This window comes from Dendrobates tinctorius, unplaced genomic scaffold, assembly GCF_039654945.1.
Source record: "Dendrobates tinctorius isolate UK_male_01 unplaced genomic scaffold, ASM3965494v1 ptg000219l, whole genome shotgun sequence".
Lineage (NCBI taxonomy): Eukaryota > Metazoa > Chordata > Amphibia > Anura > Dendrobatidae > Dendrobates > Dendrobates tinctorius.
Window position 1 is genome coordinate 4,889,796 of NW_027361886.1, and position 10,754 is coordinate 4,900,549.

The following is a 10,754-nucleotide window of genomic DNA, read 5'->3' on the forward strand; positions in this document are numbered from 1 at the left end:
CACAAATCACACTGATATATGGCTCCGGGCAGACGCTCGATCAAATAGATTGGCGGAATGTGAGATGATATAAATCAGTCCAACTCATTACTGGCCCAGAAACCTCCGCTGCACCACACCGGACTTAACCCTTCCCTGGCTAGGGGTACCCGTTATTGGACCTGGGGACACTTGCCACCTGCCACCTTCTGGCTGTGCTTGCGTCACGACCAATGCAGTCAGACATGACGTCTGATGGGAGATTAGGACTGTAGAAAAAATACCCGACGTACAAACAATATAATCAGCTGGTGCATTCTCTGCTGGAGTACGTCCATAGCAGATCGTCACCCATTTCCCCCAGTTGTAAGCCGCCATTATGAATGCTCACGAATAAGAACACTGTTGGCTTGTCATGGACTGAATGTTGTGTGCCGCTTCACCCGGGACCGCGGTACATTCTTGCAGACTATGGATGATGGGGCAGTTGCGTTTTGTGTTCCAGTAGGCCAGTGATTGCCAACCATGATGCTGTGGCTTCTATTCTAGGAAGGCTGAGTTAGTAGTAGTGGCATTTTGTCATGGGTCCTGCACTGTTGCTGTAGATTCCCAAAATGTGACTTCCTTCACTCAAGTGCAAAATAAAGTAAACATGGATGTGGTCTATCGCACGCCCTTCACCAGAGGAAAAAGACCCCAATCCCTCCTTGTCAGAAGGCTATGCCCCCATACCCGTCCAGCTCCAGGATTATGTACGCCAGTCATGTACGCCAGTCATGTAATGTATGCCAGTCATGCAATGTAAAGTAAGCCAGTCATGTGATATACGCCACTCATGTAAGCCAGTCATGCAATGTACGCCAGTCATGTAATGTAAAGTAAGCCAGTCATGTGATATACGCCAGTCATGTAAGCCAGTCATGCAATGTACGCCAGTCATGTAATGTAAAGTAAGCCAGTCATGTGATATACGACAGTCATGTAAGCCAGTCATGTAATGTAAGCCAGTCATGTAATGTAAGCCAGTCATGTAATGTACGCCAGTCATGTACGCCAGTCATGTACGCCAGTCATGTACGCCAGTCATGCAATGTACGCCAGTCATGTAATGTACGCCAGTCATGTACGCCAGTCATGTAATGTACGCCAGTCATGTAATGTAAGCCAGTCATGTAATATACGCCAGTCATGTACGCCAGTCATGTAATGTACGACAGTCATGTAAGACAATCATGTATGCCAGAAGTACGCCAGTCATGTAGGCCCATCATGAAAGACAGTCATGAAAGACAGATATGTATGCCAGTCATTTACGCCAGTCATGTATGCAAATCATTTATGTCAGTCTTGTAAGCCAGTCATGTATGCCAGTTATGTTACCCAGTCATGTATGCAAGTCATGGAGGGCAGTCATTTACACCAGTCATGTAACACAGTCATGTAAGACAGTCATGTACGCCAATCTTTTATGCCAGTCATGTAAGCCAGTCATGGGGGCACCAGTGAGCCTTATCAAAAAGCTATGTACACCTGTATACACCTCTGGAAGCCACCTATCGAAGCTATATACAAGTATACACCCCTGGGAACACCTATATACCCCTATATACTCACCTGGGAGCCACCTATAGAAGCTATATACACACCTGGCAGTAGTCTACAAAAGCTATATACCCGTATACACACTTGGGAGTCAGCTATAGAAGCTATATACCCCTATCAACAACCAGGGATGTGAGATCCACCTATAGAAAGGATATGCACATGGCAAAGTGCGATTCATCTCACTATATAACACTCATGGTATTATACAGAAGATGTGGTATATACCAGTGTACGCACACCTCTACCTATATACTCCTCACATCATGTTCTATTTCTGTATATAAACCCTGTTATATTCCATTATATAATATATACTTACCTGTAATGTGCTCATCTGAAGAAAATATATTATTCTCTATACATAGGGAGCAGTATTATAGTAGTTATATTCCTGTACATAGGAACAATATTATAGTAGTTATATTCTTGTACATAGGAGCAGTATTATAGTAGTTATATTCTTGTACATAGGGGCAGTATTATAGTAGTTATATTCTTGTACATAGGGGGCAGTATTATAGTAGTTATATTCTTGTACATAGGGAGCAGTATTTTAGTAGTTATATTCTTGTATATAGGGAGCAGTATTATAGTAGTTATATTCCTGTACATAGGGGCAGTACTATAGTAGTTATATTCTTGTACATAGGAGCAGTATTATAGTAGTTATATTCTTGTATATAGGGAGCAGTATTATAGTAGTTATATTCCTGTACATAGGGGCACTATTATAGTAGTTATATTCTTGTACATAGGAGCAGTATTATAGTAGTTATATTCTTGTATATAGGGAGCAGTATTATAGTAGTTATATTCCTGTACATAGGGGCACTATTATAGTAGTTATATTATTGTACATAGGGGCAGTATTATAGTAGTTATATTCTTGTATATAGGGAGCAGTATTATAGTAGTTATATTCCTGTACATAGGGGCAGTACTATAGTAGTTATATTCTTGTACATAGGAGCAGTATTATAGTAGTTATATTCTTGTACATAGGAGCAGTATTATAGTAGTTATATTCTTGTACATAGGGGCAGTATTAAATTCAGATGTCATTAATATCATGTTGAACTGAACAAAAGTTAGTTCTGCAAATCTAGTGACAGACCTTAATCTCTGTGACCAGGTGTGCTCTCCTAGTGCTCTAATTACACCGCCGCACACTCACAATGCTGGGGAGAAGCAGAGGTGCACAGCACAACCCCAATATGTGAGTGACCATTTGGCCCTATACATACTCCTCATTGCGCCCCTTCTCTTTGTGTTTTTTTTACATGCTGGCCATTACAGAACGTTGAAACACAGCCGGCCCTGCGGCAACGTTGATGCACATCCTGCCAAATTAGTTTGCCCTATGCGTGAATTTTCAAGAATCTTTGCGTGAATTGTAAGTGAAGGCATCATAATGAAGAGAGTAAAAGAGAGCGGTGCGGCATTCCGTAAAAAGAAAAAAGCCAAAGAAGAGGAGGCAGCAAAGAATAAAGGCGCGCTATTAAAGTTCATCCAAAAGACATCTACGCCTACAGCCGAAGTGGTGGAAGAAAAAGACGACATTCATGCTGAGACTGAAGATGAAGTTGATATTGCTAACGTTGATACTGCCGAAGGCGCCATTGAGCATGTCGATGATGCGGAAACAGTCGGTGATGCGGAAGATGGTGCGCGTGAAGTTGAAGCATTGGAAGGGCAACCACTAGTCGGTCTGAAAACGGACATACCAACTGATTTTACTGATGTTGGTATGTGGCCTGTTAAGATTGACCATGAAATTCGCGCTATGATTGTCCGGCAGGGATATGCTGCTGTGCAGCACCTCGAATGTGAATTCAAGGAAGTAACGCGACCAGGAACTCAAACAAAAGGTGACACGAGGAAACTTACAAAGACATGGTTTTTTCGTGATTTGCGGAACGGAGAGAAAAGTTTGAGAACATGGATGGTGTATTCTCCTTTGAAAGAGGCCCTGTTCTGCTTTTGCTGCAGACTTTTTTCAACTGGGCTGTCCAGTTTTTCTGCTGCTGAAGGCTTCAGGAACTGGTGGAAATTAAATCCTAAAGTACATGAACACGAAGTTAGCACATCACATGCTCAGGCATTCCTCAACTGGAAGGAGCTAGAGATCCGGCTTGCTGAAGGAAAGACAATTAACAAAGCTATGGAAGGTGTTATTGAGAAGGAGACTAAGAAGTGGCGAGAAATTCTAGCTAGATTACTGGATATCGTCAGATTTCTCTCCAAGCAGAATTTGGCACTACGGGGTCACCGGGAAGACATCCACAAAGATGAAGAAGGCCAGGAAAATAGAGGCAATTTTTTGGAATTGGTTCATTTGTTGGCCAAGTATGACCCTGTGCTCCGCGAACATTTGGTAAAAGTTAAGCTGGGAAAGAAAATCGTTACTTCTTATCTGTCACCAGAAGTTCAAAATGAATTTGTGAGCATTTTGGCAGAGCATGTGAGAAAGAAAATCATCGCACAGATAAAGGAAAGCTAGTATTTTTGCATAATTTTTGACAGCACTCCGGATATATCTCACAAGGACCAGATGAGCGAGGTGTTGCGCTACGTGAAACTGGACGGAAATGAAGTGAAGGTGCAGGAATCATTTCTCCGCTTCATTGAGACAAAGGGTAAAAGCGCAGAGGAAATTTCCAGACTGATATTGGCAGAACTGGAGAACGATGGGCTTCCGATAGATGATTGCCGTGGCCAGGCTTATGACAATGCTGCTGTTATGGCAGGCCATCGATCAGGTGTCCAGAAGCGCATCTCCGAAATCAACCCGAAAGCTCTGTTTGTGCCATGCTCAAACCATTCCCTGAATCTGGCTTGTGTACATGCAGCTTCTGTGTCGATTTACTCTGTGACATGTTTCGGCTCACTGGACCGGTTGTTTTCGTTCTTTTCTGCATCTACGCATCGCTGGGATGTTTTGATTCAGGTGACTGGTCTAAGAATCAAACGGCTTGTGGAGACTAGATGGAGCAGTCGAGCAGATGCTGTAAATGTTGTGGCGAACAAATTATCAGAAGTCGTAACGGCCCTAGAACAGCTCACAGAAGAAGGAGAAAATGTGACGACAAGAACAGATGCATCTTTAATGCTCACCTCATTACTGTCATTTCCGTTTCTGTAGTTTCTGAGCCTTTGGAAATCTGTTCTGCCAGAAATCAATGATGCCCAGAAGTATCTTCAAACAAAAGGGCTGGATCTGCACCAAAGTTCTGTCAAGCTCACAGCGTTGAGAGATTACCTCCTTCAGAATAGGGAAGCAATGGTGGACAGTGCAATGCACAAATCCAAGAAGCTCTGCTCTGAAATGGGGATAACTATTGCAAAAAAAGGGGGAGACAAAAAAGCGCAATAGGGTCTTATCCACGTTACAAAAGACAGTATATCATGAAATATGCTCACCTGGTTAGGATGAGATAAGAGCGTGTAGGTAGCGGCTGCTGCAGATCCACAGGTCTTCAGTGACCAAAGAAATGATGAATCCAAAGGGAGTTTGGATTCATCATCTGACTTGTTGGCGCTCATTTTTTTGAAATCCAGCATCCTTACAAACCTATTTATGTCTGTGATACCTGTATGTATTTGTGGTATTTCCTGATGAAGGGGGCATGAGACCCCTGAAACGCGTAGAATAAAACCACTGCAATCATACAGCATTCTCCTGGAATTTGTCTAAAGCGGCAGCGCGGAATATAGCTACAAACTCCCTTTGGATTCATCTGAAATGGGGATAAGCATGGAGCGTAGAATTCGGAAAAAGAAACGAATGGATGGTGACGGATCGACTGATGCAGTGATGACATTTGATGCTGAGCTGAGACGGGAAATGCTGTCTGTCATAGACATGCTGACTGAAGAAATATACAGCAGATTTCAACAAGTTCATGATCTTGCAAAGAAATACGCTGTCCTTGCACCCTCAAATCTGCTTGATGATAATTACGATTGCCAGCTCAGCGAAGTTGATGACGAGGTGGAAAAAGAGGAATTCTTGGTCGAAAGGAGAAGATTGAAGTATTTTGTGGAAGCTTCAGGAAACGACGGAATCGACGGACCTTTAGAAGTTTTGAGCTTCATACAGAGATATCGCCTTGGAGATTCTGTCCCTAATATTGTTATCTTGCTGCGCATCTTCCTTACCCGAGCTATTAACGTTGCCAGCTGCGAGCGCTCCTTTTCCAAATTGAAGCTCATAAAGAACTATCTTCGATCTACAATGAGTCAAACAAGGCTTACAGACTTGGCAGTCCTCTCCATAGAGAGGGAGCTTGCTGATGGTCTCAATTTTGATACTGTTATCAAAAACTTTGCCGAAAGGAAACCACGAAGAGTTTGTTTGTAAATTTTGCATTGAGTTCATACATTGCAGCAGTTCTTTTTGTAGTCGAATTAACTATTTTGAACATGGCCTGAATAATGAATCATAATTGTTAGTGAGTGTTACGTGACTGTTACAAATAAAACAACTTTACCCAAGTTTCGAAAATAATTTGTACTTTGTTTTTTTTCTGTCACATTATTAAAAATTATTATAAAAAAAGCCATTAGGTCTTCATCCAGCATCATCAAGCTAATACATACATATATATAGAGGACTGCAAGAAGATGAAAGTCTAGAAATTTAGAAATAATAACAGCAGAGATCTTTGAGTGTAGTGTGGGCTCTTCGGATGCTTCCGGATTTTCAACGACCAAAGGGGCGGCAAATTTTTCGACCGCCCCGGGCGCCACAAACAGTTGCTACACAACTGCCTGTGACATAGCGCTCTGATATTCAGTGGGCCTCACACAATCCAAAAGTGTCCAGTGTCCACAAGTGTCTGCAGAAATTCAAAATCTCCCTTATCCTGTAGTCACTTTTTTCACACCTGCTGCATCGAGCCTGTGACATAGCGCTCTGATATTCAGTGGGCCTCACACAATCCAAGTGTCCAGTGTCCACAAGTGTCTGCAGAAAATCTAAGTCTCCCCTGTCCTATAGACACCTTGTACCTTGTTTTACATTACTATATAGTTTGTTGGATTTTGTCTACATTTCTACCAAAAATGAGGAAGGCTGGTGGAAGAGGCCGTGGAATTGAGCGGGGGTTGGCAGCTGGTAATGATGGTGTTGGTGGTGGATCTGATGGTAGTGGCAAAAGCAAAATAGGACCGAATGCAGGAGGTGTTGAGCCTGCGTCATCGTCTGGCTCCATAAGGCTTCGAAGGCTTAGTTTTCTAGGAGTTGGCAAACCGCTTTTAACGCCAGAGCATCAGGAAAAAGTTTTGTCTTACATTGCTGACTCAGCCTCCAGCTCTGTCGCCTCCTCTTCTGAAGTTGTAAAAAGTAAAAGCACTGAGTCGTCATTGGAGGCTCATGTTCATGAACCACACCTTTCCTTGTGTCCTTCACCCCAACCAAGATTGAAGGATGACGCAGGCCATACTACTGATTACTCCATGGAGCTGTTTTCACATACCATGCCTGGATTATCAAGTGAAATGGTGAATTACCCAGGCCAAGATGAATCTGACATGGAGTGCACTGATGCACAGCCGCTGATAGATGATTCTGCTGGTACATTCACTCAGAGCACTACATTGTCCTCGCAGTGTACAGAGCCAGATTCTGACCCTGATGAGACTCAGGTGCCCCTTCCCGCACACTATACCACCATACACGGTGACACAGAGGAAGGTGCACATGACATTGAAGAGGAGGTGATGGATGACCCAGTTGTTGACCCAGATTGGCATCCATTGGGGGAAGAGGGTGCTGCTTCCAACAGCTCAGATGAGGAGCATCCACAGCAGACATGGACATTGCAACAGCTGTTATCTGGCAGGCCCGGAGCACTCCAAAGACAGGTTCCAAACATCAAAAGAGTTGCTGGACAGCTTGTCCAGAGGGTCAAAAGATCACAGCGTGCTAGGCCGCAAAATGTCTGCCAAAGTAGGAAGAGTGCAGTGTGGCACTTTTTTGAACAAAATCCTCATGATCAGGCCAAGGTTATCTGTAAGAAGTGCACAAAGACCTTTAGCCGAGGGAAAAATCTGAAAAATTTGAATACCAGTTGCATGCTTAGACATTTAACCAGCATGCACTTGCAAGCGTGGACACAACACCAAACCTCAAGTGCCACATGTGCAACTGATCACAAAGAAGGTAGTCAGCAACGCTACATTGTTTCCCCCACTGTAAGCCCACCGGTTAGCACAGCAGCAAATGTTGAGGTGTCGTTGCAAGGCCACAGCAGTCAGGGAATCCCACTGTTATATCAACGAAATACTGAATCTAGGCCATCAGAAAGAACACCAACTCCATCACCATCATCAACCCTCTCTCAGTCCGCCCTGTCCACCGCTATTTCCACCATATGCAGCTCTCAAGTACAGCTCACCCTCCCAGACACTATGAGTAGGTCAAGAAAGTACTCAGTCTCTCATCCGCGTACACTGGGTTTGAACGCCCACATTGCCAAACTAATCTCGTTTGAGATGATGCCCTATCGGTTGGTGGAAAGCGCAGACTCATGGCCTATGCAGTACCACGCTATGACCTACCCAGTCGCCACTTCTTCTCTCGCAAAGCCATCATCATGTGAAAGACCGCATTGTCCATGCACTCAAGCAGTCAGTGAGTGGAAAGGTGCACCTCACAACTGATGCATGGTCCAGTCGGCATGGCCAGGGCCGTTACGTGTCCATCACTGCGCACTGGGTTAATGTGGTGGATGCAGGGTCCACAGGGGACAGCGGTGGTGGGACAGTGCTGCCTAGCCCATGGTATAGGAAACAGTTGGCTGTAGGCGTTCCACCCTCCTGCTCCTCCTCCTCCTCCAGAAGCGAAAGCTCGTCCACAGAGCGCAGTCGTACGAGCACTCCATCTGCAGCTGCCACTGTTGCACACGAGGTTTCCCCCTATCGAGCAGCTAGTGGAAAGCGTCAGCAGGCTGTGTTGCAGATGATGTGTTTGGGCGACAGACACACCGCCGAGGTGCTGGCCGAGTACTTGAAGTGACAAACTGAGTCATGGCTGGGCAGTGTACATCTTGAGGCAGGCAAGGTAGTTAGTGATAACGGCCGTAATTTTGTGGCAGCCATAGCCCTTTCAAAACTCAGCCACATACCTTGCTTGGCTCACACCTTGAACCTGGTGGTGCAGTGCTTCCTCAAAAATTATCCAGAGTTAACAGCCCTGCTCCATAAGGTGCGAAGACTGTGCGCGCACATCCGCCGGTCGCCTGTACACTCCGTTCGTATGCAGAAGCTGCAGCGATTGCTCCACCTTCCCAACCACTGCCTCATTATCGACATTGCAACAAGGTGGAACTCCACCCTGCACATGGTGGAGCGGCTGTGCGAGCAGAGGCAGGCCATAATGCATTTGTGGGAGGATACACGGCCAGGCACTTTGAGAGCAGACATGGAGTTGACAGGTGTGCAGTGGTCGAAGCTGAAAGACCTCTGTAAAGTCCTTCAGTGTTTTGACGAATGCACACGGCTGGTAAGCGCAGACGACGCCATCCTAAGCATGAGCATCCCACTTATGCGTCTGCTCATGCAAACTTTGACGCACCTTAAGGAGCAGGCGTCTGCAGCCAATGTTGATGAGGAGGAAGAAGTGGAGGGAATCGTTGATGACATTCAGCCATTGATTGCTCAGGGACCTCTCCTGGACGAGTTGGAGGAAGAAGAGGAGGAGGAGGATGATGATGGGGATGATTACTTAGGGGAGGAGGATGCATCTCGTGGGGCAAGTGAAAATGTTGGCGTGGCAAGGTCTGGTACAGGGTTTGTGCGTGACTGGAGGGATGTGGATTTGCCAGAAAGTGCTCCTCCAACCAGCACTCGCAGTGCATCATTGACACCGGGAACATTGGCCCACATGTCAGATTATGCCTTGCGGATCCTAAAAAGGGACCCCCGCATTGCCAAAATGATGAACGATGACGACTACTGGTTGGCCAGCATCCTGGATCCACGCTATAAAGGCAAATTACAAAACATCATGCCACAGGAGAACCTTGACCTAATATTGGCTAATAAACAAGCAACTCTGGTAAATCGGTTGCTTGAGGCATTCCCAGCACACAGCAGCGGTGATGGTTCTCACACGAGCCGTACGGGCCGGGGGCAGCTTGGCAGAGGTGTTCGTGGTGCACACAGCAGAAGTGGCGTTGGAGACAGGGGTTTCATGACAATGTTGTGGACTGATTTTTCAAGTACCGCTCACACAACTGGTAATACAGCATCGATGGAAAGTGACAGGAGACAGCAGTTGTCAACTATGGTTACAAACTACTTTTCCTCCCATATCGATGTTCTCCCACACAGGTCATTCCCCTTTGACTATTGGGCCGCTAAACTGGACACCTGGCCTGAATTGGCACAATATGCCTTACAGGAGCTCGCTTGCCCAGCTGCAAGTGTGCTATCGGAAAGAGTCTTAAGTGCAGCTGGATCAATCCTGACAGAAAAAAGGACCCGTCTGTCAACCCAAAAGGTGGATGATCTAACCTTCATTAAAATGAACCATGCATGGGTTTCCAAGGATTTTGTCCCACCTTCCCCTGATGACACATAGGGTGACAGAAAAATGGCTTGCTTTGGTCCACCTCTTCCTGGGACTTGACCTATTTCGCCTTTTGCATCAGCTGAATGTCCAACATCAACATATGCCACTTTCTAAAACTCCCTAACTGTGCTGCCTCCCCCCCATGGCCGGGGTCACCACCTAGCGCACGACACCGTGCGAGTGCCGTTGCCCTGGACAGGTGGGTAGGCCAACTCTTGGGCGCGGGCACTGGCACAGGGTCCCTCATAGTGCAATCAAGTGTCTCTGATGGTGGTGGTGCACACCCGCCGTCAGACACACCGCCGTACTATGAGGGGCCCAGTGCCAGTACCGACGCCCACGAGTGGGCCCCCCTTGCTTGGGCAGGGCCCCAGCATTTGCAATCTTTACCTCTCCCTGCTCCTCCGCTGTGTAGTCTGGGCCGTCAAATCCATATTGTGCCTGACACCGTCTGAGCCTGCCTCCTGATGTATAGACATATCTTTTGAATGTGTACGCTATCCATACATGTTATCCGGGGATACGGTACCCTTTCTCACCTTTGTGCAATCACTTGCAAGTCATACTGGGCCTAACACTGTCTGAGCCTGCCTCC

The 10,754-nt window shown here is 45.9% G+C and overlaps 1 pseudogene; it reads left to right on the forward strand.

Moving 5' to 3' along the window:
• Window positions 1–2,995: 2,995 nt before the first annotated feature.
• On the forward strand, window positions 2,996–4,726 carry LOC141058927 (zinc finger MYM-type protein 1-like; annotated as a pseudogene).
• Window positions 4,727–10,754: the final 6,028 nt, after the last annotated feature.